This window comes from Narcine bancroftii, chromosome 9, assembly GCF_036971445.1.
Source record: "Narcine bancroftii isolate sNarBan1 chromosome 9, sNarBan1.hap1, whole genome shotgun sequence".
In the NCBI taxonomy this organism is placed as follows: domain Eukaryota; kingdom Metazoa; phylum Chordata; class Chondrichthyes; order Torpediniformes; family Narcinidae; genus Narcine; species Narcine bancroftii.
The window spans coordinates 109,850,497-109,873,315 of record NC_091477.1 but is presented as its reverse complement, the minus strand read 5'-3'; the positions used below and the strand labels follow the sequence as shown (position 1 = coordinate 109,873,315).

The 22,819-nt window shown below is 43.4% G+C and overlaps 1 long non-coding RNA gene across 3 annotated transcripts in view; it reads left to right on the top strand.

The window, feature by feature from the left end:
- The window catches only part of LOC138742618 (uncharacterized), a 31,970-nt gene extending 9,596 nt beyond the window's left edge, over positions 1–22,374 (top strand). The window contains exon 3 of one of the 3 annotated variants that reach the window (XR_011344284.1): positions 22,297–22,374. This is a non-coding gene — a long non-coding RNA (uncharacterized lncRNA). Of the gene's footprint in view, positions 1–7,702; positions 9,876–17,481; positions 17,763–22,296 lie in introns of those variants that run through there. The other 2 variants (XR_011344282.1, XR_011344283.1) reach the window with 2 other exon arrangements.
- The last annotated feature ends 445 nt before the right edge of the window (positions 22,375–22,819 follow it).

The window sequence follows — 22,819 nt, the reverse complement described above, 5'->3', positions numbered from 1 at the left end:
GCGCTTGACGTCCTGCTTTGCGGAAACTGCCAAAATGTTTGGCCTGGAAGTCAGCCTGAAGAAAACTGAGGTCCTCCATCAGCCAGCTCCCCACCATGACTACCAGCCCCCCCACATCTCCATCGGGCACACAAAACTCAAAACGGTCAACCAGTCTTTATTTACATGCAAGGGAACTCGCAAAGGGGCACATACTCACAGATTAAATCAGAATTAAACAACTAACTGCACATAGGGTGCAAATAAATTGCTGCTAAACATTCTCAACTCCTGATTGGGAATGAAAGCATTAAACACACAATGCACATCCATCCACAGACACAGTGCACAAATGAACATTACAACTAATACATTAAATTGAACTTGGTTTCCAGCATCTTTCATGTTTTGGGACTGGACCATGGGACTGTAAAGGTAAAGTTTCCATTATTGTCACGTAATGCTACATTTAGGATGTAACATCCATGAAATTCTTTAACGTCTACCCTGAGACAGAAAGAGAGTTGCCACTTTTGTCCAGCGCCCCTCACAGAAACCTACAGCACCTGGTGTTCCTAGATGGTCTCCCCACCAAGCACTGACCAGTACGCAGACTATTAGGTTGGCTCTCCTGTGGCTGACAGCTTGCACTTCAGTGATTGTCTTGAGGCAGCAGCAAATGAGCAGCACGTGCTAAACTTGATGTGCTCGACGTTGTCATTGCAGGCCCCGTCCATGTGCGAGGACCAATTGTGCATCAGCCTCAGCTGTGGGCAGATAGAATAGTTGGGGGACCCATCTCACAGGTGAGCAGATCTCACCTTTGATTGACAGGTGAAGTGACTTCTAATTAGATTCCAACCAGAGAGGCCACAGTCCATATTTCAGTCAGGTTGCAGATGGAGAAGTCGCATGAATGACCCATCACAATCCACACCACAAGTGTGTTTTCTTTTCAAGCTCCTGTCATTTACATTGCATTGCACAGTTAAGTACAATTTTGCAAAATTTCTGCAAAGAATTTTCAGGTCACATGGTGCAGTGTAGAAACTAATGATTGTGGTTTGGAAGACACCACTCTCACTGGCATTTCTCATGTTGGGTTGTCCAAATTGGTTACATTTTCTTGGGGCAGTTAAGACAAGGGTGAAGCAGTCTGTAATACTTCAGTTTGTGAATACTTCAGTTTGCTGAGACCTGCTATTTCTGGTCTTGTGCTTGGTTGTCAATGTAATAAAAGAAGGGATTAGATTAGCTGTGAATAATACCATTTCAAAAAGTGAGTAATCACATTGCTGCTTCAGTGAGCGTATTACAGGAAGGGGGCTGAACAGCAAGATTTGAAATAACCAGGGTAGGCTGGAAGCTTTTGGAAGTGAGGAGATGTACTTCACTGAGCAAGATTCAAACATCTGAGCATTATTGTAGACATTACACCTTTGCCACTAATGCAGATCTCTGCAGTTATTCCACTCGGGTGGCCTGATTAGGTCAATGCTGTTACAGTGCCAGTGACTGGTGTTCAAATCCGATGCTGTTTGTAAGGAGTATTTATGTTCTCTCTGTGTCTATGGGTCTCCAATTTCCTTCTACCCTTCAAAATATATGGGGTTGTAGGTTAATTGGACGGCACGGGCTCATGGGCCAAAAGGCCCTGTTACTGTGATGTATGTCTAAATTTAAGTTTGCTTTGTTTGAGAGGCTTTCTCAACTCCACAGTGCCTGGCAGCAGAAAATAGCCAAGACTGTGATCGTGGTATTGACAGCACCTGCAGCCTGGAATGTGCTAGTCAACAGCATTCCCTCACTGACTGTTCTGGAAGATGAACAAGTTTTATGCAAACCACACAGCCCCTTTCACTGAGTTGATGACCTTACAGCAGCACTGGATGTTTGTGTGTGTCCCTTGGAGCAGTTTGTAGATTGGAGAGTCTTCTGTTACATTGCTGTTGGGAGTGAACCATGACAAAGACCCTTACATCCTTCTCACTGATTGCAAATTCTGCAAAGAGGTGGGCAATGTATCCTGAGGTGATATTCTGCTCTGATAGGAATGAACTAAGCAGAAAAGCTCCTCACCACCAGCTAGGCAAGGACCTGGTGCATATTAGTGAACTCTGGCAGTGAAATATTCTGCCAGATGATCTAGACAATCACCTCATGGCCTCCTTGTCCCTTATGTCCTTTAACCACAAGTGTGCAGAGCTGCATTGGTACCAGGATTTTACTGAGAAGGTAAGATAATTGGAGTAGACTATAACAAGAAGTCAGTATAAATGTAGGTATAAAGATTGTGTAATGCAAAGAACAAAATTAATTGAGGAGAGGGGGAAGTACACTGATTGCAATTTGAGCAATTTCAAGGAAAGGAGTTGTGAGAAAAGATGATGGTATTGTCATTCTTTACTTTAACGTGCAAAGATTTTGAATATTGTTGCCCTAAAGCAGCATTTTTGCAATTCTACACTGCCGCAGTGTATGTTAGGAAAGGAATGGGCTCCTGTGGCAGATTGTAATGAGCAACGAGAGATTAAGAGACTAGACCTCAGAGATAGCGGAAACCTTGAGATTTCTCTTTGGACTGTAGAAGGATGAGAGGAGAATGAATAGGGGTCTACAATATTATGAGAGGCATAGATAGGATGGACAGCCAGTGCCTTTTTCCCAGGCAGGAATAGCAAACACCAGAGGACATAGGTACAAAATGAAGGGAGGGAAGTTTAGGGGAGACCTCAGGGTTATAAGAGAGTTGTGGGTGCCTGGAATGCCTTACCGGGGATGGTGGTGGAGGCTGAAATATTAGGGGCATTTAAGAGATTCTAAAGGCTCTTTTATAGTGAAATTTAGCAAATTGTAAAGACAGGTTTCCTCTGCCTTTTAAAAACCTCAACTTAGCTGCATGAAAGGTCCAAAGATGGATTGTAGGTCCAATGTGATCAGGGTACCCTCCGCCAAGGATGGTGGTGTCAGAGGTGGAGTGAAGTTGCTCCACCTCCTGTGTATAAGGATTGTTGCTGAAAGTGGCTCCAAAGGGGGAGGGCTGATGATGTTGTCATCATCCCGTGACACAAGAACATGAATTTTAAAGAACCCATAATGAGAATTTTAAAGAACTGATTATGATGTGCAGAAGATCTGTCTGAATTCTAAGACTGCTCGAACAGATCTCCACTAGTGCTCGTACCTGCTCCTCAGACACAATTGTTGTGTATAGGGTGCCTTCACATCCTGGGGTGCATGTTCCGCATCCTAGTGATGGGCGTCACTACTGCACAACACAATCAGCCTCCTTCACCTTTGGAAGCCGGCTCAGAATCTCCACATAAAAGGACTATGCGATCCTCCTTTTCCGTCCTCTGCATAAAAGTGAAATTCACCTTTTTTTGGTAACTTGAGCAGGGAATAACATGGCTTTTGTGCATTAAAAAACCCTATGGACATATGGATGGAAGAAAAATAGAGGTTTACAGGGTAGGGAGGGTTTAGTATTTTTTTAAAAGAATATATGGGTTGGCACAGCATCAAGGGCCAAAGGGGCTGTACTGTGCTGTAGTGTTCTATGTTCTACTCTCTGCCCCATGTGGCAAACAATACAGATTTAGGAAGATGACACAAATACAATGCTCTCCATATTGTTTGGGACAAAGACATTTTTTCCCTTTATTTGCCACGGTTATAAATTTGTAATTAAACAATTCACATGTGATTAAAGTGTACATTCCAGATTTTATTCAAGATTATTTATATACATTTTGGTTTGACCATGTAGAAATTGCAGCACTTTTTAAACATATTTCCCCCATTTCAGGGCACCATAATATTTGAGACATTTGATTTCACCATTTTTTTGTGATTACTCAGGTATATTTAATTGTTTCATTAGATCTGGTATGAGAGAGCTAGGTTTGCTTCTAAGATTTTGCTTAACCTTGGTGTCTGTAGTTGCCATTTTCAATATGAGGACCAGAGTTGTTGCAATAAATGTCAAGGAAGCTATTAGGAGGCTGAAAAACATCACCTAAACCTTAGGATGACCAAAATCAACAGTTTGGAACATAATTAAGAGGAAAGACTGTATTGCTGAACTCAGTAATCGCAAAGGGATCGGTCGGCCAAGGAAGATCTCCACTGCTGATGACAGAAGAATTCTCATCATAATGAAGAAAAATCCCCAAACGCCTGCCTGATGGATCAGAAACAATCTTCAGCAGGCAGGTATGTATATGTCAAAGTCTACTGTCTACAGAAGACTTCTGAACATAAATACAGAGGCTAAACTGCAAGATACAAATCATTATTTAGCCATAGAAACAGGATGGGCAGATTACAGTTTGCCAAGAAGTACAGGTGCTCCCCTAATTATGATGGTCCAACTTAAGATCTTTTGAATTTACAGTGGTTTGAATCCGTACTTTCAATTTTGAATTCCGCTTATGATATGCGATGAGCTACTCTCTCGCGATGCTAAGCGATGGCAGCATCGTGCGAGAGTATCGTACACATACTCCTCTTGCAATGTTGACTCAACCACACTCACAGTCTCTGTAGTGATCACGTGAGCAACCCATAATTTCTATTAAATGCCCATGTGTGTCTCATGCTTCTGGTGAGATGGAAAAAGAGGAAAGCAATTACTTTGAAGACGAAATGAACATCAATTATGAGAGATTTGCAAGAGCGGATAGGCAGATTATAGGATGCTTTTGCTTGCTCCAGAGAAATTTACAATGAAATGAAGAAATAACCTGTCCAGTCAAAAATTGATATCTTCCTGAAAAAGACTATACCTGTTAAACTATCAACAGATATTGATGCCCCAGTGCCTTCAACAAGTGTCAATGATGCAGTGTGTTCTCAAGCATTATCAGAAGAGAGTGAAATTGATGACTCTGTCACTTTAGCATTTCCGCCATCCTCACCATCCAGAAATTAATTTTAGCTCAATGCTTCATTCTTCATGTCTTTTCAAAATTTAATTATAAAATATGGGAGGTGTGGTATTCTTTTTTGACTTGTGATTTTTTTTGGCTTACAATGTGTTTGTTGTATGTAACCCCCATCGTAAGCTGAGGAACGCCCGTATTTAAAAGAACCTGCAGAATTCTGGAAAAAGGTCTTGTGGATAAGACCAGGGTTGACCTGTATCAGAGTGATGGTGTGGAGGCATAAAGGAACATCTCAAGATAAAAGCATATCACCTCCTCAGTGAAACGTGGTGTGTGGGGTGTGAGAGCCTAGGCAAGTATGTCATTCACAGGTACTGGCACAATTATCTTCATGGATGATTTAACAGTTGATGGCAGTAGCTAATGAATACTAAAGTATATAGAAACAAGATGGTCAAGTTGGAGCTAATACCTCCAAACTTGTTGGATGGCGCTTCATTCTAAACATACTGCTTAAGAAACAAAGGAGTTCTTCAAAGCTAAATTTCACTATAAAAGAGCCTTTAGAGTCTCTTAAATTCCCCTAATATTTCAGCCTCCACCACCAACCCTGGTAAGGCATTCCAGGCACCAAACACCCGGTCCAAATCCAATTGAGAAAACCTTCCATATGCTGAAGAGAAAACACAAGGGGACAAGCCCCTGAATTGTACCAGTAAAGAGGGGGGGGGGGGGGGCAAAAAAAAATCTAATTCAGCATGCAGAATTAGATCAACCTAGCTAAAACATGATTGTGTTCTAAATAATTCTGAATACAAGGTATTCAGTGAAGATGGGGAGCGGAAGAAAGAATGGGTGTGGTGACGCTAATTTAGGAGAACATTGCAGATTGTATTGTTGGAAGAAGAATGTCCTGGACTAATCTGAAATAGAATCTACTTGTTTAGAAATAACACAAAGAAGTATGCTTACATACAAGGACTATTCTATATTTCTGCTAAATAATGGAAGCAATGGAGAAAAGCACATTTGCAGGAAAATTGGAGACATGCTAACATCATGTAGCAGAGATAACGGAGAACTTCAATAATGAATTTAAATGAGCAATTATTGTTGAGAAAATGTGTTTAATCAGTGTGATTTCATCCCAGTGAGAAAGGTGACATTTTTAGGAAATGAACTTGGCTCATATCTGTAGGGAATGAAACACAAAGTCTGCAGGTGCGAAATTGCTGATTGCAATAAAATCACAAAAATGCTGGAAGAAGTCAGCAGGTCTCGCAGCGTTCATGGGAAGTAAAGATATATATATATATTATATATATATAATGCTCTGGACCGGAGGCCTTCTACACCTTGATTCCAATAAATTGAATCTTGAATTGTGAGGAGGATAATACCAAACGACAAGAGTGTTCAGTGGCTGATCAGATTTAATGAGAAGAAACAATATAAATCAGAGGATAACATTTTAAAAGGTTACGTTTGTTTGTTAAAAAGTACCCAGTACAGAGATAATGATTCTTCCATGAACTGACCAACGGGTTACCTATACAACCATATAAAGAGCACAATATACAGAGTATGGGATTACCTCAAATCAAGGGTAGCATGAGGGCACTCTTGGCAGGTTTATGCAAGCATGGATGCAAGGAAGAAACTTTTTCTACCCCTGTTGGTGAATGATTTCACACTCATATGCTTTCTCCCCAATGGGAGGAGGGAGAAAGGAGTGTATCTGGTGTGCGATGGGTCTTTCAGTCTGTCATTCCCAAGCAGCGGGAGATGTAGATGAAGTCCGTGGAGGGGAGGGAAGTGTTTTGGAGCTGCTTTCACGACCTCCTACTGCTTCATCTGAGCAGAGCTGCATCCATTCCTCACTGTGATGCATCTAAGAAGTATGTTTCTGGTGATAGGAAGAGAGAGATTTTGGAATATACATGTATTCCTTAATTTGTGACTGTTCAATTTAGGATTGATGGTATTGATGCTGAGACCTAGATTCTCTTCAACTTCTGAAGTCCTATTTTGCTTTGAGAAATAAGGTGCCTCTCTGTGCTCATGATGTAATTCATCCAGCCCTTTCAAGTTACAAAATCTCACTTAATGAAATATTTTGCAGGAAATTAATCCTACCCGCCCCCCATCCCCCCAAAAAATGAATGGCTGTCTGTGCATTGTTCATGGAAGGTTGAAAAGTACTTAATAAACCGTACAGGATCCTGGTGCATGGAGGTCATAAAGAAGCCGTATAAAATACCAGTTGGGCACAACCACTTCCGAGACTCGCATGCAGGGAAGGCTTTGGTGGAGGTGCTGAGGAAATTGACCACCGGGATTCTTGGTGGATGTGGATTGGAGGGGCTGGACTTGTTATGGAGTCACAGAGCCTCCAAACAGGCCCTTCATCCCATTGTGTTCATGCCAACCATCGAGCATCCTTTTGAATGATCCCCATGGAGGGGTCCAGGCATGTGGAGAATGTAGTCAGAGAGAAGCCATTGATTAAGGAATCGAGATCAGAATTGAAGGTGACTGATGGTATTGAAAAGGTAGCTGGATATGTACATGCAAGAAAATTATTTGGAGGAACAGGATAGGGAATTGGAAATAGTTGAATTGTTTTTGCATTATTAAAGAGATTTTTGTAAAAAGATCTATACTATTTAGAATATAAATTATGGATATGATTTACAATTTATGTTCGTGTTAAACAGAATTTAGTTTGTGTAACTGTCCATATCAAATCATTAAACTATTTTAAAAAGATTTGTTCTTAAAGAAAGCCGGTAGGGACTCTTCCCATTCTCTGATGTTGAATGGCTGTGATGTTTCAGTGCCGTCGGGAGGTGGCAGCAGAGAGCCGCCCTGCGACCGCGGCTTCTCCAAGCGGTCCATTCATCGTCCCGGCTCTGGCTGGGCTCGTTCGGGAACCCGGTCTGTGCAGTTGCATTACACCGTAACCGAGTAGTGTGCACCTCGACCTCCAGGTTGTGATTCATAGAAAACAGTCCTGCAACGAGGCATTCATTTTAAAACTAAAATGATACAAAATCAAGAAACACAAGAGCCGCAATCTCGAGCAAACGAAGGAGGCAACTCCGGGGTCGGACAGACTGAGAAATGGACTGTCACCGTTTCTAGTCGGACCCCTTTTCCTAGATCCTATAGATCTTCTATAAAAGCATCAGGAAAGAGGTCTAGGTGCCACAAGACTCACACCACCAGGTTCAGAAACATGCCTGGCTTGAGGCAAAATGGTCCTCCAAAGTTTTCCCAATGTAGATTTGTTTTCTTCAATGCAGTGTATTCTTTTTAACCAATGTCGTTGCTTTTCGAGACAGTGATTTAAAATAAAACCATTCCAAAGGAAGCGCGTTGTGATTTCAGACCCAACATCATAAATCCAACAATCTACTTAACTGGGGCACTGAGGATAAAGCGTGTTAAGTACGCGATTAGGCCTTTCTTGGGGACTTATTAGGTCATAAAAGTTGAATTAGTCCATTGTTTAAGAAAATGACAGGATTTGCTCCGGCTGGAAACTTGAAAATGCAGTAGGAATTGTGGTTTAATGTTCATTGAAATACAGGTGTCGAAAAACTCTCGGACCTGGCCTAAAGTATATTAAAAACAGCCCCTCGAAGCCCACTGATGCTTCTCGTCTGAAGGCCAATGTTTCTGTTCAGGAAGACCGCTCTTTCGGCTGCCCATCGGTGTGGAAATTCCCAGCGTGATCAGATTCCAGGATAAAATGTGTCCGCTTCGGGCATGACTTCAAAAGGCTCCTTTTATAATTTTAAACCAGAATGTGATGGACTCAATTTAGCTTATTAAATGAGCTGGAGTTGTTCTTTAGATATATATACCGGCAAAGATTATTATTTTTAACTTCGACCACGAGTAAACAGGCTGGCCTCAGGGTTGAAGCCCCTGTCACTGGAGGCGCTGCCGGCTCGCTTTCCCTTCCAGTCTCCCTCACTTGCGATATCGCCGTGTATTGAACATAACAACGCGCAACGTTCAATTCCTTTAGCCTCCTGCCAAACAGCTAGAGCGCGAATAATAAGGAAAAATAGTCGAGTGAAACGTTCCAAGCTTTTGGTCTCAAGCTTTGCGTTGAAGAGCAAGGGTGTCGCGAAACTCACCCCGGATTAAACGATAAACCCATTTTTTTTTAACAGTTGGAAGCTCTGGTTGTAAAGTTCGAATGTGGCTCTTGCAATTATCGCTGGGTCTGTGTTAACATACAGCAGGGCAGGCAGCGTCCGTGGAGGGGAGTGAACCGTCAACATTTCCGCTCGAACCCCCCGCTTCGGGACAGAAAGCGTGGCGTTCACAGGCAGTTCGTCCCTCCCGGTCTGTGTTGATGGTCGGGCTGTCCTGCAGGAGAAGCGCACAAGTGCAAAATTGGTGATTGTTGAAACCTGAACCGCTCAATTGACACTGGTGAATTCAGGGGAAACGATTCTATCCATGGCTGAGGTTTGGCCTCGATTCTTGCCTGAGGTTTGGGGAGGTCGGTCTGTCTCTCCCAAGTTCCACTGAAAGGCCGCGTGACTGTTTTGGGAACCGCACAGCCGTGCATTGAGATCACAGCCCGCATTTTGAGATTACTTCTCATTTTGTTCGAGGATTCAGAAATTGCATTTCCCAGGAATAAATACCCAGCAAACTCGCAGTCAAAAAATCTGAAAGGTGGTTCCCAGGAATAAATACCCAGCAAACCCGCAGTCAATAAATCAGGAAGGTGGTTCCCAGGAATAAATACCCAACAAACCCGCAATCAATAAATCAGGAAGGTGGTTCCCAGGAATAAATACCCAGCAGAGTCGCAGTCAATAAATCAGGAAGGTGGTTCGCAGGAATAAATACCCAGCAAACTCGCAGTCAAGAAATCAGGAAAGTGGTTCCCAGGAATAAATACCCAGCAAACTCGCAGTCAAGAAATCAGGAAAGTGGTTCCCAGGAATAAATACCCAGCAAACTCGCAGTCAAAAAATCAGGAAGGTGGTTCCCAGGGATAAATACCCAACAAACCCGCAATCAATAAATCAGGAAGGTGGTTCCCAGGAATAAATACCCAGCAAAGTCGCAGTCAATAAATCAGGAAGGTGGTTCCCAGGAATAAATACCCAGCAAACTCGCAGTCAAGAAATCAGGAAGATGGTTCCCAGGAATAAATACCCAACAAACTCGCAGTCAAGAAATCAGGAAGGTGGTTCCCAGGAATAAATACCCAGCAAACTCGCAGTCAAGAAATCAGGAAGGTGGTTCCCAGGAATAAATCCCAGCAAACTCGCAGTCAAGAAATCAGGAAGGTGGTTCCCAGGAATAAATACCCAGCAAACTCGCAGTCAAGAAATCAGGAAGGTGGTTCCCAGGAATAAATACCCAGCAAACTCGCAGTCAAGAAATCAGGAAGGTGGCTCCCAGGAATAAATACCCAGCAAACTCGCAGTCAAAAAATCTGAAAGGTGGTTCCCAGGAATAAATATCCAGCAAACCCGCAGTCAATAAATCAGGAAGGTGGTTCCCAGGAATAAATACCCAACAAACCCGCAGTCAATAAATCAGGAAGGTGGTTCCCAGGAATAAAAATCCAGCAAACTCGCAGTCAAGAAATCAGGAAGGTGGTTCCCAAGAATAAATACCCAGCAAACTCGCAGTCAAGAAATCAGGAAGGTGGTTCCCAGGAATAAATACCCAGCAAACTCGCAGTCAAGAAATCTGAAAGGTGGTTCCCAGGAATAAATACCCAGCAAACCCGCAGTCAATAAATCAGGAAGGTGGTTCCCAGGAATAAATACCCAACAAACCCGCAGTCAATAAATCAGGAAGGTGGTTCCCAGGAATAAAAATCCAGCAAACTCACAGTCAAGAAATCAGGAAGGTGGTTCCCAGGAATAAATACCCAGCAAACTCGCAGTCAAGAAATCAGGAAGGTGGTTCCCAGGAATAAATACCCAGCAAACTCGCAGTCAAGAAATCAGGAAGGTGGTTCCCAGGAATAAATACCCAGCAAACTCGCAGTCAAGAAATCAGGAAGGTGGTTCCCAGGAATAAATACCCAGCAAACTCGCAGTCAAGAAATCAGGAAGGTGGTTCCCAGGAATAAATACCCAGCAAACTCGCAGTCAAGAAATCAGGAAGGTGGTTCCCAGGAATAAATACCCAGCAAACTCGCAGTAAACGAAAAAGGAAGATGGTTCCCAGGAATAAATACTCAACAAACTCGCAGTCAAGAAATCAGGAAGGTGGTTCCCAGGAATAAATACCCAGCAAAGTCGCAGTCAAGAAATCAGGAAGGTGGTTCCCAGGAATAAATCCCAGCAAACTCGCAGTCAAGAAATCAGGAAGGTGGTTCCCAGGAATAAATACCCAGCAAACTCGCAGTCAAGAAATCAGGAAGGTGGTTCCCAGGAATAAATACCCAGCAAACTCGCAGTCAAGAAATCAGGAAGGTGGTTCCCAGGAATAAATCCCAGCAAACTCACAGTCAAGAAATCAGGAAGGTGGTTCCCAGGAATAAATACCCAGCAAACTCGCAGTCAAGAAATCAGGGAGGTGGTTCCCAGGAATAAATCCCAGCAAACTCGCAGTCAAGAAATCAGGAAGATGGTTCCCAGGAATAAATCCCCTACAAACTCGCAGTCAAGAAATCAGGATGGTGGTTCCCAGGAATAAATACCCAGCAAACTCGCAGTCAAGAAATCAGGAAGGTGGTTCCCAGGAATAAATACCCAGCAAACTCGCAGTCAATAAATCAGGGAGGTGGTTTCCAGGAATAAATATCCAGCAAACTCGCAGTCAAGAAATCAGGGAGGTGTTTCCCAGGAATAAATACCCAGCAAACTCGCAGTCAAGAAATCAGGGAGGTGGTTCCCAGGAATAAATACCCAACAAACTCGCAGTCAAGAAATCAGGACGGTGGTTCCCAGGAATAAATACCCAGCAAACTCGCAGTCAAGAAATCAGGAAGGTGGTTCCCAGGAATAAATACCCAGCAAACTCGCAGTCAAGAAATCAGGAAGGTGGTTCCCAGGAATAAATACCCAGCAAACTCGCAGTCAATAAATCAGGGAGGTGGTTTCCAGGAATAAATACCCAGCAAACTCGCAGTCAAGAAATCAGGGAGGTGGTTCCCAGGAATAAATACCCAGCAAACTCGCAGTCAAGAAATCAGGGAGGTGGTTCCCAGGAATAAATACCCAACAAACTCGCAGTCAAGAAATCAGGACGGTGGTTCCCAGGAATAAATACCCAGCAAACTCGCAGTCAAGAAATCAGGAAGGTGGTTCCCAGGAATAAATACCCAGCAAACTCGCAGTCAACGAATAAGGAAGATGGTTCCCAGGAATAAATACCCAACAAACTCGCAGTCAAGAAATCAGGAAGGTGGTTCCCAGGAATAAATACCCAGCAAAGTCGCAGTCAAGAAATCAGGAAGGTGGTTCCCAGGAATAAATCCCAGCAAACTCGCAGTCAAGAAATCAGGAAGGTGGTTCCCAGGAATAAATACCCAGCAAACTCGCAGTCAAGAAATCAGGAAGGTGGTTCCCAGGAATAAATACCCAGCAAACTCGCAGTCAAGAAATCAGGAAGGTGGTTCCCAGGAATAAATCCCAGCAAACTCGCAGTCAAGAAATCAGGAAGGTGGTTCCCAGGAATAAATACCCAGCAAACTCGCAGTCAAGAAATCAGGGAGGTGGTTCCCAGGAATAAATCCCAGCAAACTCGCAGTCAAGAAATCAGGAAGATGGTTCCCAGGAATAAATCCCCAACAAACTCGCAGTCAAGAAATCAGGATGGTGGTTCCCAGGAATAAATACCCAGCAAACTCGCAGTCAAGAAATCAGGAAGGTGGTTCCCTGGAATAAATCCCAGCAAACTCGCAGTCAAGAAATCAGGAAGGTGGTTCCCAGGAATAAATACCCAGCAAACTCGCAGTCAAGAAATCAGGAAGGTGGTTCCCAGGAATAAATACCCAACAAACTCGCAGTCAAGAAATCAGGAAGGTGGTTCCCAGGAATAAATACCCAGCAAACTCGCAGTCAAGAAATCAGGAAGGTGGTTCCCAGGAATAAATACCCAGCAAACTCGCAGTCAAGAAATCAGGAAGGTGGTTCCCAGGAATAAATACCCAGCAAACTCGCAGTCAAGAAATCAGGAAGGTGGTTCCCAGGAATAAATACCCAGCAAACTCGCAGTCAAGAAATCAGGAAGGTGGTTCCCAGGAATAAATACCCAGCAAACTCGCAGTCAAGAAATCAGGAAGGTGGTTATCAGGAATAAATACCCAGCAAACTCGCAGTCAAGAAATCAGGACGGTGGTTCCCAGGAATAAATACCCAGCAAACTCGCAGTCAAGAAATCAGGAAGGTGGTTCCCAGGAATAAATACCCAGCAAACCCGCAGTCAAGAAATCAGGAAGATGGTTCCCAGGAATAAATACCCAGCAAACTCGCAGTCAAGAAATCAGGAAGGTGGTTCCCAGGAATAAATACCCAGCAAACTCGCAGTCAAGAAATCAGGAAGGTGGTTCCCAGGAATAAATCCCAGCAAACTCGCAGTCAAGAAATCAGGAAGGTGGTTCCCAGGAATAAATACCCAGCAAACCCGCAGTCAAGAAATCAGGAAGGTGGTTCCCAGGAATAAATACCCAGCAAACCCTCAGTCAAGAAATCAGGAAGGTGGTTCCCAGGAATAAATACCCAGCAAACTCGCAGTCAAGAAATCAGGAAGGTGGTTCCCAGTCAAGAAATCAGGAAGGTGGTTCCCAGGAATAAATACCCAGCAAACTCGCAGTCAAGAAATCAGGAAGATGGTTCCCAGGAATAAATCCCAGCAAACTCGCAGTCAAGAAATCTGAAGGGTGGTTCCCAGGAATAAATCCCAGCAAACTCGCAGTCAAGAAATCAGGAAGGTGGTTCCCAGGAATAAATACCCAGCAAACCCTCAGTCAAGAAATCAGGAAGGTGGTTCCCAGGAATAAATGCCCACAAACTCGCAGTCAAGAAATCTGAAAGGTGGTTCCCAGGAATAAATCCCAGCAAACTCGCAGTCAAGAAATCTGAAGGGTGGTTCCCAGGAATAAATCCCAGCAAACTCGCAGTCAAGAAATCTGAAAGGTGGTTCCCAGGAATAAATCCCAGCAAACTCGCAGTCAAGAAATCAGAAAGGTGGGTAGGTTCCTCGTTGCGAATGTTAACCGCATTTATTTTCCAACAAGATTCATAAACACTCAAGGGATTTGACGACCTGAAATGTTAATTCTGCGACTCTTTTTGCAGTTGCTGCCTGACCTGGCGTGTTTCTGGTTTTGTTTTATTTCAAATTTGCAACATCTGCAGGGTTTCTCGACCTCTTGGTTTAAAGCTGAAACCATCATGAAAGTGGAAGATCGCTGACCAACTTGTTTGGAACGGCCGTGGGCTCACTGGAAAGGCAGCTGTTTATCGCTCATCTCCAACAGGTGGAGTTGACCGCGCCGATGCTGACCTTACCGTGTTATTGAATATGGTTCAGAGAGAGTAGTTCGCGATGAAGGATCTATTTCCAAGCCAGGCTGAGGATGTTATGTACTGGCCTTAGATTCGTCTACATTTTCAATCATTAAGAAGAAAAATATACCAGTGTAAAATAACTTGTGTGGGTGTTTGAGTCGGGAAAGTGCAGAAATGTTGGCGTCTCTGCCTCTCGGACAAGGGGAAAGTGCCTTTCATTGTTCATTCGGTGATTTCCCTACCGTGGCCGCCGGATGAAAGCAGGTTTCAGCCCATGCAGACAGAGGTCATTCATTTCCTGCGCTGGACAATAAGCCATAATTGAAAGCAGTTCTGCCGGTTCACAGAACGGATTGATGTTCCATTCAGCTTCCCCTCTCCCTGTCACTACCGGGAGATCGCGAAGGGTGTGGCTAAGGATCAATTTCTGCAAAATTCCCCTCAACCATCGTGAGTGGTGATCTGAAGACTCGACTGACTTTGTGGAATCGCATCCCCTGCAGGAATTGGTGTCATCTGGAGGGGACAAGTGTAGGAACAATGACAGATCAGTAGATTTCAGATTTATTGTCAGAGTGTATCACATACAACCCTGAGATTCTTTTTCCTGTGGTCGAGGCAGAATTACCACGTATTGGTAAAAACCTATACTCAGTGTAGACATGTAAACAAACTGGCTGCCATGCTGAGAAAAAAAACAATAAAGTGCAAAAGTAAGAGTCCATAAAGACTCCCTGATTGTTGAGGAGTCTGATGGTGGAGGGGTAGCATCTGTTCCTGAACCTGGTGGTGTGAGTCTTGTGGCACCTAGACCATGGTGACAACGAGATCAGATCATGTGCTGGATGATGTGGTTCCTTGATGATTGGTGTTCCCTGTAGATGTTCTTGATGGTGGGGAGGGTTGTGTCCACTACCTTTTGCAGGGCTTTACTCTTGGGTTTATTGGTGTCCCTATACCAGACCATGATGCGGCTGGTCAGCACACTTTCCACCATACATCTGTGGAAAATTGCCTGGGTTTCAGATGTCATGCCAAACCTCAGCAGACTCCTGAGGAAGTAGAGGCGCCAAGGTGCTTCCTTCAAGATGCCATTAGTGTGTTGCATCCAGGAAAGATTCCCCAATGTCCACTTCAGTTATTGCATCTTAACCAACTCACCATTCTTTACTTTGGTTCCAGTCTCCACACCAGGACTTTTCTTTTTACACTTTTTCTGATAAATATCCATCTAATTCTCATGTTTATATTTCACATTATTTTCAATGTAAAGATTTAATTAGGGGCTGCACAACACTACAACTGTCAAAAAACATGAGATCCATCTCATCGATGGTGCAACTCTCTGTTTTGGCCTGGGGTTATGAAATACACATGTAAATGTTTGGTCTCACTTTCATTGTAATAAGATATTACTTTCTTCAATCCCTGGACAGTGAAGTTTGTATTTTTTGTAATTTGTCAGAGAGAATTTCTTCATGTAAAGCCAAGAGTTGGAACCTTCTGTTGACATTCTTGTCTCACCCAATTTCAAGTTGTCCTCCCACCCCTCCACTGTGAATACGCTTCTTCCTTTTGTTCCTGTCCCCCTTGACAATAAATAATCCATAGATTCCAAATATATTCAGGTGGAAACCCTAGTTTTCCAGTGACACTTGTTCTCCAGGTCAAGATAAATTCATTGTACACTACAGTAATTATTCTCTCTATTGTCTTGCTAACAGCTTGACTCCCTTTCTATATTTTACATCTTTCTGGCTCCAACTGCAACGATTATTCCTTTCTACCCAGTTCCAAACCAACAATGATGCTGTCCTTTCAATTATTCACTTTCCTTGCATCCACTCTGTCTTGGTATGGAGACACACTGTTCCGAACCCCTGGCCTTACTTTGCAGGGATGTCCAAGGTCTATATTTCTGCAGCAGGTCTCAGCTTTTCCTTCATGTCTAGACTTTTGAAAATTTAAGTTATCAAGACAGTTATCACAGTCTAATTTACAAACTGCAATCCCACAGTGTATCAGTGTTCTGCATTTTGCATATTTCCAAATTCACCAAGAGGACATTTGCAAATAGTGTTTCCAGTAAAGCATATCTAATCAAGACACACACATAAGATATCCTAACTCCTCTGCTCTACTTGATGTTTTAAACCTCATGCTTGATTAAAAACCTACCAACATTTCTCTTGGCTTCACGTGCAGGTATTTCAATGCTGTTGAAGACAGCTGATGAGTTCTGGCTTCATGACTTTCTCACAATATTGAATAAGCATCACACGACCTATGGAACCAATTAAGTCTACAAGGAGAGACCATAAATAGAAATAGGAATCAGGATGAGTATAAGTGAGGGCTGTGGAAACAACCTATGGAGGTGTATCAAATCACATGAGGCACTGATAGGGTGGACAGTTGGAATCTTTTCCAAGAGCAAAAGTTTTAGACACAAGAGGTCATGCTTTTAAGGTGAGGATGAGGAAGTTTAAGGGAGATGTACAGGGCAGAGAAGTCCTGGCGTGGTGATAGAAGCAGATACAGTAGTAATATTAAAGGAGCTCCAGATAGGCACATGAATATGAAGGAGATGGAGGGATATCTACCAGGTGCAGGCATCAGAATTTTAGATTGATTTGGACATCATGTTCATCACAGACATGTGGACTGAAGGCCCTCTTCCAGTGTTGTACTGTTCTATGTTCCAGTGTAGACAGTGGCTTTATACCAATACTTCAACAATATCCTGTAATCTTGGGTTTCTTATAAATTAAATGAATAAATAATTCCAAAATATTTATACATATTTATTTCATATTATATTTTATGTATCATACATTGTGTATTATGTGTCTTTGTGTGTACATAGTGACCCAGAAAAATGCTGGTTGTATATGTAGAAATAGTCGACAATAAACTTGAACATGAATTTAAAAATATAATCTCAGAATCAGAATTTATTGCTATGAATATTTCATAAAATTTGTTGTTTTGCAGTAGCATCACAATATAAACCAACATTTTATAAACTACCTTACAAAATAAATAAAAATAGTGCAAGAAAAAATGACAAAGTAAGGTAAGGCAGTGTCTATGCTTCATTGTTCATTCAGGAATCTGATGCCAGTGGGAAAGAAGCTGTCCTTGTGCTGTTGAGTGCTCGTCTTCAGGCTCCTGTACCTTTTTTCTGATGGCAGCAAAGTGAAGAGGGGCCAGCCTGAGAGGTGGGGGTCCTTGAGGATAGAGGCAGCTTCCTTAAGACACACCCTCTTGTAGATGTCTGTGATGGAGCGATGCCAGTGATATTGCAGGTCGAGTTAATAACCCTCTGACGTTTGGCACCTCCAAACCAGGCGGCAATGCAACCAGCCAGAATGCTCTCCACAATACACCTGTAGAAGTTTTTGAGACTCTCTGATGATGTAAAGAATTGACATTTTTCAGTTCCAACTGCTGCTCTTTGGATAATGATATTGTTTCTGAAAGCTGTTCAGCAAGAACTGGTCAACAACACATTTGGGCTGATAAGTTATTAAGTAACCAAGGAGCCACACTCACATCTGGTAACGTCCTTAAACTAAGGGTTTACTGTTGCTGAGATATTTGGGTTGACAAGACCTTGCAAGTATTGCAGCTAAAAAGCAGACCTGTAACTTTAACTCATTATTTCGGAAACATTTCCCAGCATCTGAACATAGAAGATGGGAGTTTATGGATTTGCTCATTCCATTGTATATCAGTGTTCCTGAGGATCTTGGTATTTGGATGGACAGTGGGATCCTCAGGAGCATTGATGTACAGTGATGCTATTTTCTCTTGCACTCGACCTCCAAACAGGCAACACTTCATCCTTGTCATGACTGAACTCCATCTACCATTTCTCCACTCGACATGGGTTGGTAAAAGGACGGGCATTTGGCAGTATCATCGCGTACAGGTTCCCCACAATGTTGCACACCACTCTTGTCTTGGAAAAGGGCTGTGTGTCTCTTTAGGGATGGCCAAAATCATGGTTCTCCTTACCCGACGGTGCTGTGAAAGTACACCCATTAAAAGGCAGTACTAGAAAGTAATGTTATACCATCTTCACAAAACCAATTGAGGCAGGTATTAAATGTCAGGTACACAAAAATGCTGGAGAACCTCAACAGGTTATACAGGATCCATAGAGGGCAAGCAGTAGTCAAAGATTTGGGCCCGAGCAGGACTGGTGAAGATTAGACAGGTCAGGCACAATAAAAAGGTGGAACGGGTAGAAGGAGTTGGAACACAGGCTAACAGGTAAATAGGTGAATACAGGTGGGAGGATAGAAGGGAAAGAAGCTGAGAAGGGATGGGGAGAGGGCAGAATGCTAGGTCTGTGATAAAAGGAGGTGGGAAGCTGAAGAAAGGGAAACAAGGTTGAGGGAAAGAGAGTGTGAGAGAACAAGGGAAAGGGTTAATGTAAATAAGAGGTTGATATTGATGCTGTCTAGTTAAAGACTGCAGCTTATTCTCCAATTCGTGGGTGGCCTCTGCTCGGCAGTACAAGACCATGAACAGACATGTCAATGTGGCAATGGTGTGTGGAATTGAAGTGGTTGGCCACTGGGAGGTCCTTGCTGTTGAAGTGGACAGAGCAAAAGTGCTCATGAAAGCAAACACCCAGTCTCCTTGATGTAGAGGAGGCCATATCAGAGCATCGGGTGCAATAAATGGCCCCCACAGATGCACAGTTGAAGTGTTTCTTCACTTGGAGGGACTGTTTGGGGACCTGAATAGTATTGGGTGAGGAGGTGTAACTGGAAGCATAGCGCTGCTTGCGGTCATAGGGGTAGGTAGCAATGGGATGATTGGTGGGCATAGATGAATTGTCAAGAGGGCCACAAGAGGGAATGGTCCCGATTGACAGTAGAGAGGGAAGGGGAAAATGTGTCTGGTGGTGGGTTCCTGCTTGTAGATGTTGGAAATTGTGGAGAATTATATATTGGAGACAGAGGCTGCTGGGGTGGTGGGTGAGGATGAGGGGAAACACTGTCCTCATTGCATCTCAGGATGGGGGAGAGCCAGGGTAGATGTACGGGAAAGAGAGGAGATGCAGATGAGCACTGGCAGAAGTTGTCTTGATGGCAGTAGCAGGAAGAAGGAGGAGGACATCTCAGATTACCTGGAATGGATGGCAGAGACAGAGAAATTGTGAGAAAGGGATAGAATCCTTACAGGAGACAGTGTGGGAAGAAGTGTTTTTTGTTAGTGGGTTGAAAATGCCAACGACACTTACAACCTCAGAATGAACAAACAAGCCAATGTTTGTTAGATTCAAAGCTCTCCCTGATTTACACCAATGCATCTCAACCAAAAAAAACATCGTGATGTGGATTTTTCTATTCACATGACCCGTCCTTGTTTTTATGTCATTGAACACGCATTGATCTATTTTCCCCCCATTGGGCCTTTCCATTAATGAGCAGCACTTTTTGGGCGGGTTTAAATCCATGTCAAAGAGAAGAAAAGGCTTATCTCAGAAGAGGGAGAAGGAACAGGCTCCACCCCAACACAGTCACCCCCTCCCACCACACCCAGACCCCACCTCCCATCCAGCCTGTCCACCTCCCGCATGTTCGCCTCCCCTTTTCCTCTTTCTTTTCTAATCCTTCCCTCAGACAAGCACGCAAAGCGCTTGATGTTTGATGTGAATTTGTCAAATGCAGATTTGGTTGATTTTTTTTGCAGGGTAATCCGCATGTATGCCGATCCCGAAGTTGTGCTATTCTGGGGAAGTCGCCTTGCGTGCATTCGCACACTCGCCCTACAGAACAATGATAAATATCCCTCTTGATCACTTGATTGATTACCTCTTTCAAAGGTCACGCGGGCTTGCAGTAATTTCCTTTCGCCCGAGGCTTCCTTTTCACTTTTACTCCATCCACGACAGCTCGACGTGTTCAAGGCACCCCTACCCTTACCCTTTCTCTCATTCTCCCAGCCCAGAGAACGTAGAAATAAATAATTAAAAAGCCCCCCCCCCCCCCCCTCCCTCCACATAAGAAACCAGAGGCTTAATTTGTTCAGGTCGCTCCACAGAACCCTGTTCCAATCCTAGTTCGGTCCAGATTTTCAGCTTTTAAAACGGGCAGAGTGAAACAGCCGGCTGCCTGCAAACTCGGTGTCTCCAGGGTCTCACTCTGCATGTTCTCCCTTGGACAGGATTTGGATTTGAACCGCCGGACAAGCTATTAATTTAGCCCGACTACCCAAGGCCCTGAACCCAATTAATTCCTAATGATTACAGCCCAAGGGGCTGTACATATCTCTCTGCTACTTTCTGGTTCTGTCGCTTAATGCCACCGAGGTCGGCGTATAATAAGTGTATTTTTTAAAGTGTTATTAAGAACCGTGAGTTATGGCAATGGAGGGGAAACAGTTTCCATTTAGACTAATTGAGCCTGGCCTGGAAGCTTCGGCCCCTGCGCTTAAATGAAAGGTGTTGGTTCATCTCTATTCGCTGGTTCAATCACGAGTTTAATTTTTAAACAGCTCGCTTTAAATCAATCCCTGAATAAACAGTATATAATTGCATTACAGCGATTAAATTAATCTACTGGTAGTTAAAGGGAATCTTGATTTTTCTATTGTGGCTCGTTCTGCTGGAATTCAATTGTAAAGTTCAGTGAACAGGGACAATGGCAGAGAGTAACTACCCATAACTCGTCCAACAAACACTTAATTGTTCGACAATATGTGGAAGCGAGAAGAAAAAAACACGAACGTTGCTCAAACTATATTTTAACTGTATGAAAACTCGTTCTGTCGCGCCCAACTTTCGCTGCTGCGTTTTGTGTGTGTGCGTGTTGGCGCGGGGAGGGGGGGGGGGGGGGGGGGGAGTTGTGTACACGATTTGAGGACCAGGTTTCGGAGTGGAAATCTTCGTCCACGTTTGCAGGAATTGCATGCCAGTGTAATTTGCGCAGGAACCAATGGCAGGCAACGAGCCAGACACAAATGGGGAACCCCTCAAAAATGAAGAAAGGTATGCGAAGGGGACCACAACATGTGTCCAAACTCCGCCGGGCTTATTGGAGGCAATGTTAACGAGAGATACCTATGGTTAAAAATTACAATATTGGTAGATCAACGACCGCAAGATGATTGAGGGTACCGTCCACCTCGGCGAATGCACCATTTATGTCGGCAATAAACCTTAACAAAAACAAATGGACCCACTAATGGCAATGAAGAAATTTACAATTAGTATCAGCGTTTGATCCTCACCGAGGATCATTGGACAGTTCCTATTATTGGTCCCCTCAGTATTGTACCTCTAACAATTCGATACAAGGGATCATTGGACAGAGCAGGTCCCCCCTAACACGGTGCGTTCGCCCCGGTAGAGTGCCATTGAACAGCGTCCAAATGTCTAATTTTAAGAACACGTTTAACCATTCCCAGAGCCTATATCTATCTTTCCAACTAATTATTTAAAATGGGTCTTTCATTCGCGACCTGGTAATACGGAATGAATATAATTTCGTCCTGAATATCTATTATTCCTGATAGCCATGGTAAATGATGTGGACACTTCGTGGTCACGACGATTATGTGGTGTGTAAAGTCCATCCCAATAAACGAAACCTGGTTTGTGGCTCGCAGTTGCGATGCTGCAACTTGTACGGGTTTGGTTTTGTGTCTCTTCTTTTCGGCATTTAAAAAAAAAGCTTTTTGCGAATGAAATGTGATTGTATTTCGCAACCTAACCACAAGCTCAGCCAAAAACGTCCCCAAATTCATGGCAGTGACGCGGAATCTCCAGTAGAACCCGATGGAAAGCGGTGCCGATATTTGTAAATTGTATGGATGTAAAATAGGAGTTATCTTTCTTCAACGGTATTATTAATTACGTATTTAATTCTCTCTCTCTCTCTTTCGATATTTGTGTGACTTTCCCAAAGATTTGAAGGATGGCAAAATGGTGACGAAGGATTTGTTGCAGATCTCTTTCTTAAAGACTGGTTTCAGATGTTGAGATGTCATATTCAGATTCATTTTCAAGAGAAGCGATTGCAGATGGAATTTCTTCTCTCGCTGTAACACAGACTCGTGTGGGCTGCCAGGGCAGGGCTACACATTACAACGCCACTGCTCTGCAAACCAGACATTACCTGCGAGAGACTGGCCTTTTCTGTTCTGTGATCACAATCCGCCTCGGGTACTTGTGTGCATGGGGCATTGAAAGAGACGGTCGTATCACATTAAACCGTATTAGGCTGACAGCAAACGTTGTTCTCAGTGTAAAATAAACAAACCGAAGATTGATTGAAGTCCTTTACTAACGAAATAGCAGAGATTCTACGAGTTGAGTCGAGGCACAGTGGAAAGATTAATGTACTGGGAACATGAACGTTTCAAGCTAATTGAAAGTTTCGATTTCTTTGTTTCAAAATATTTATCAATATTATACATATCAACAGTGGT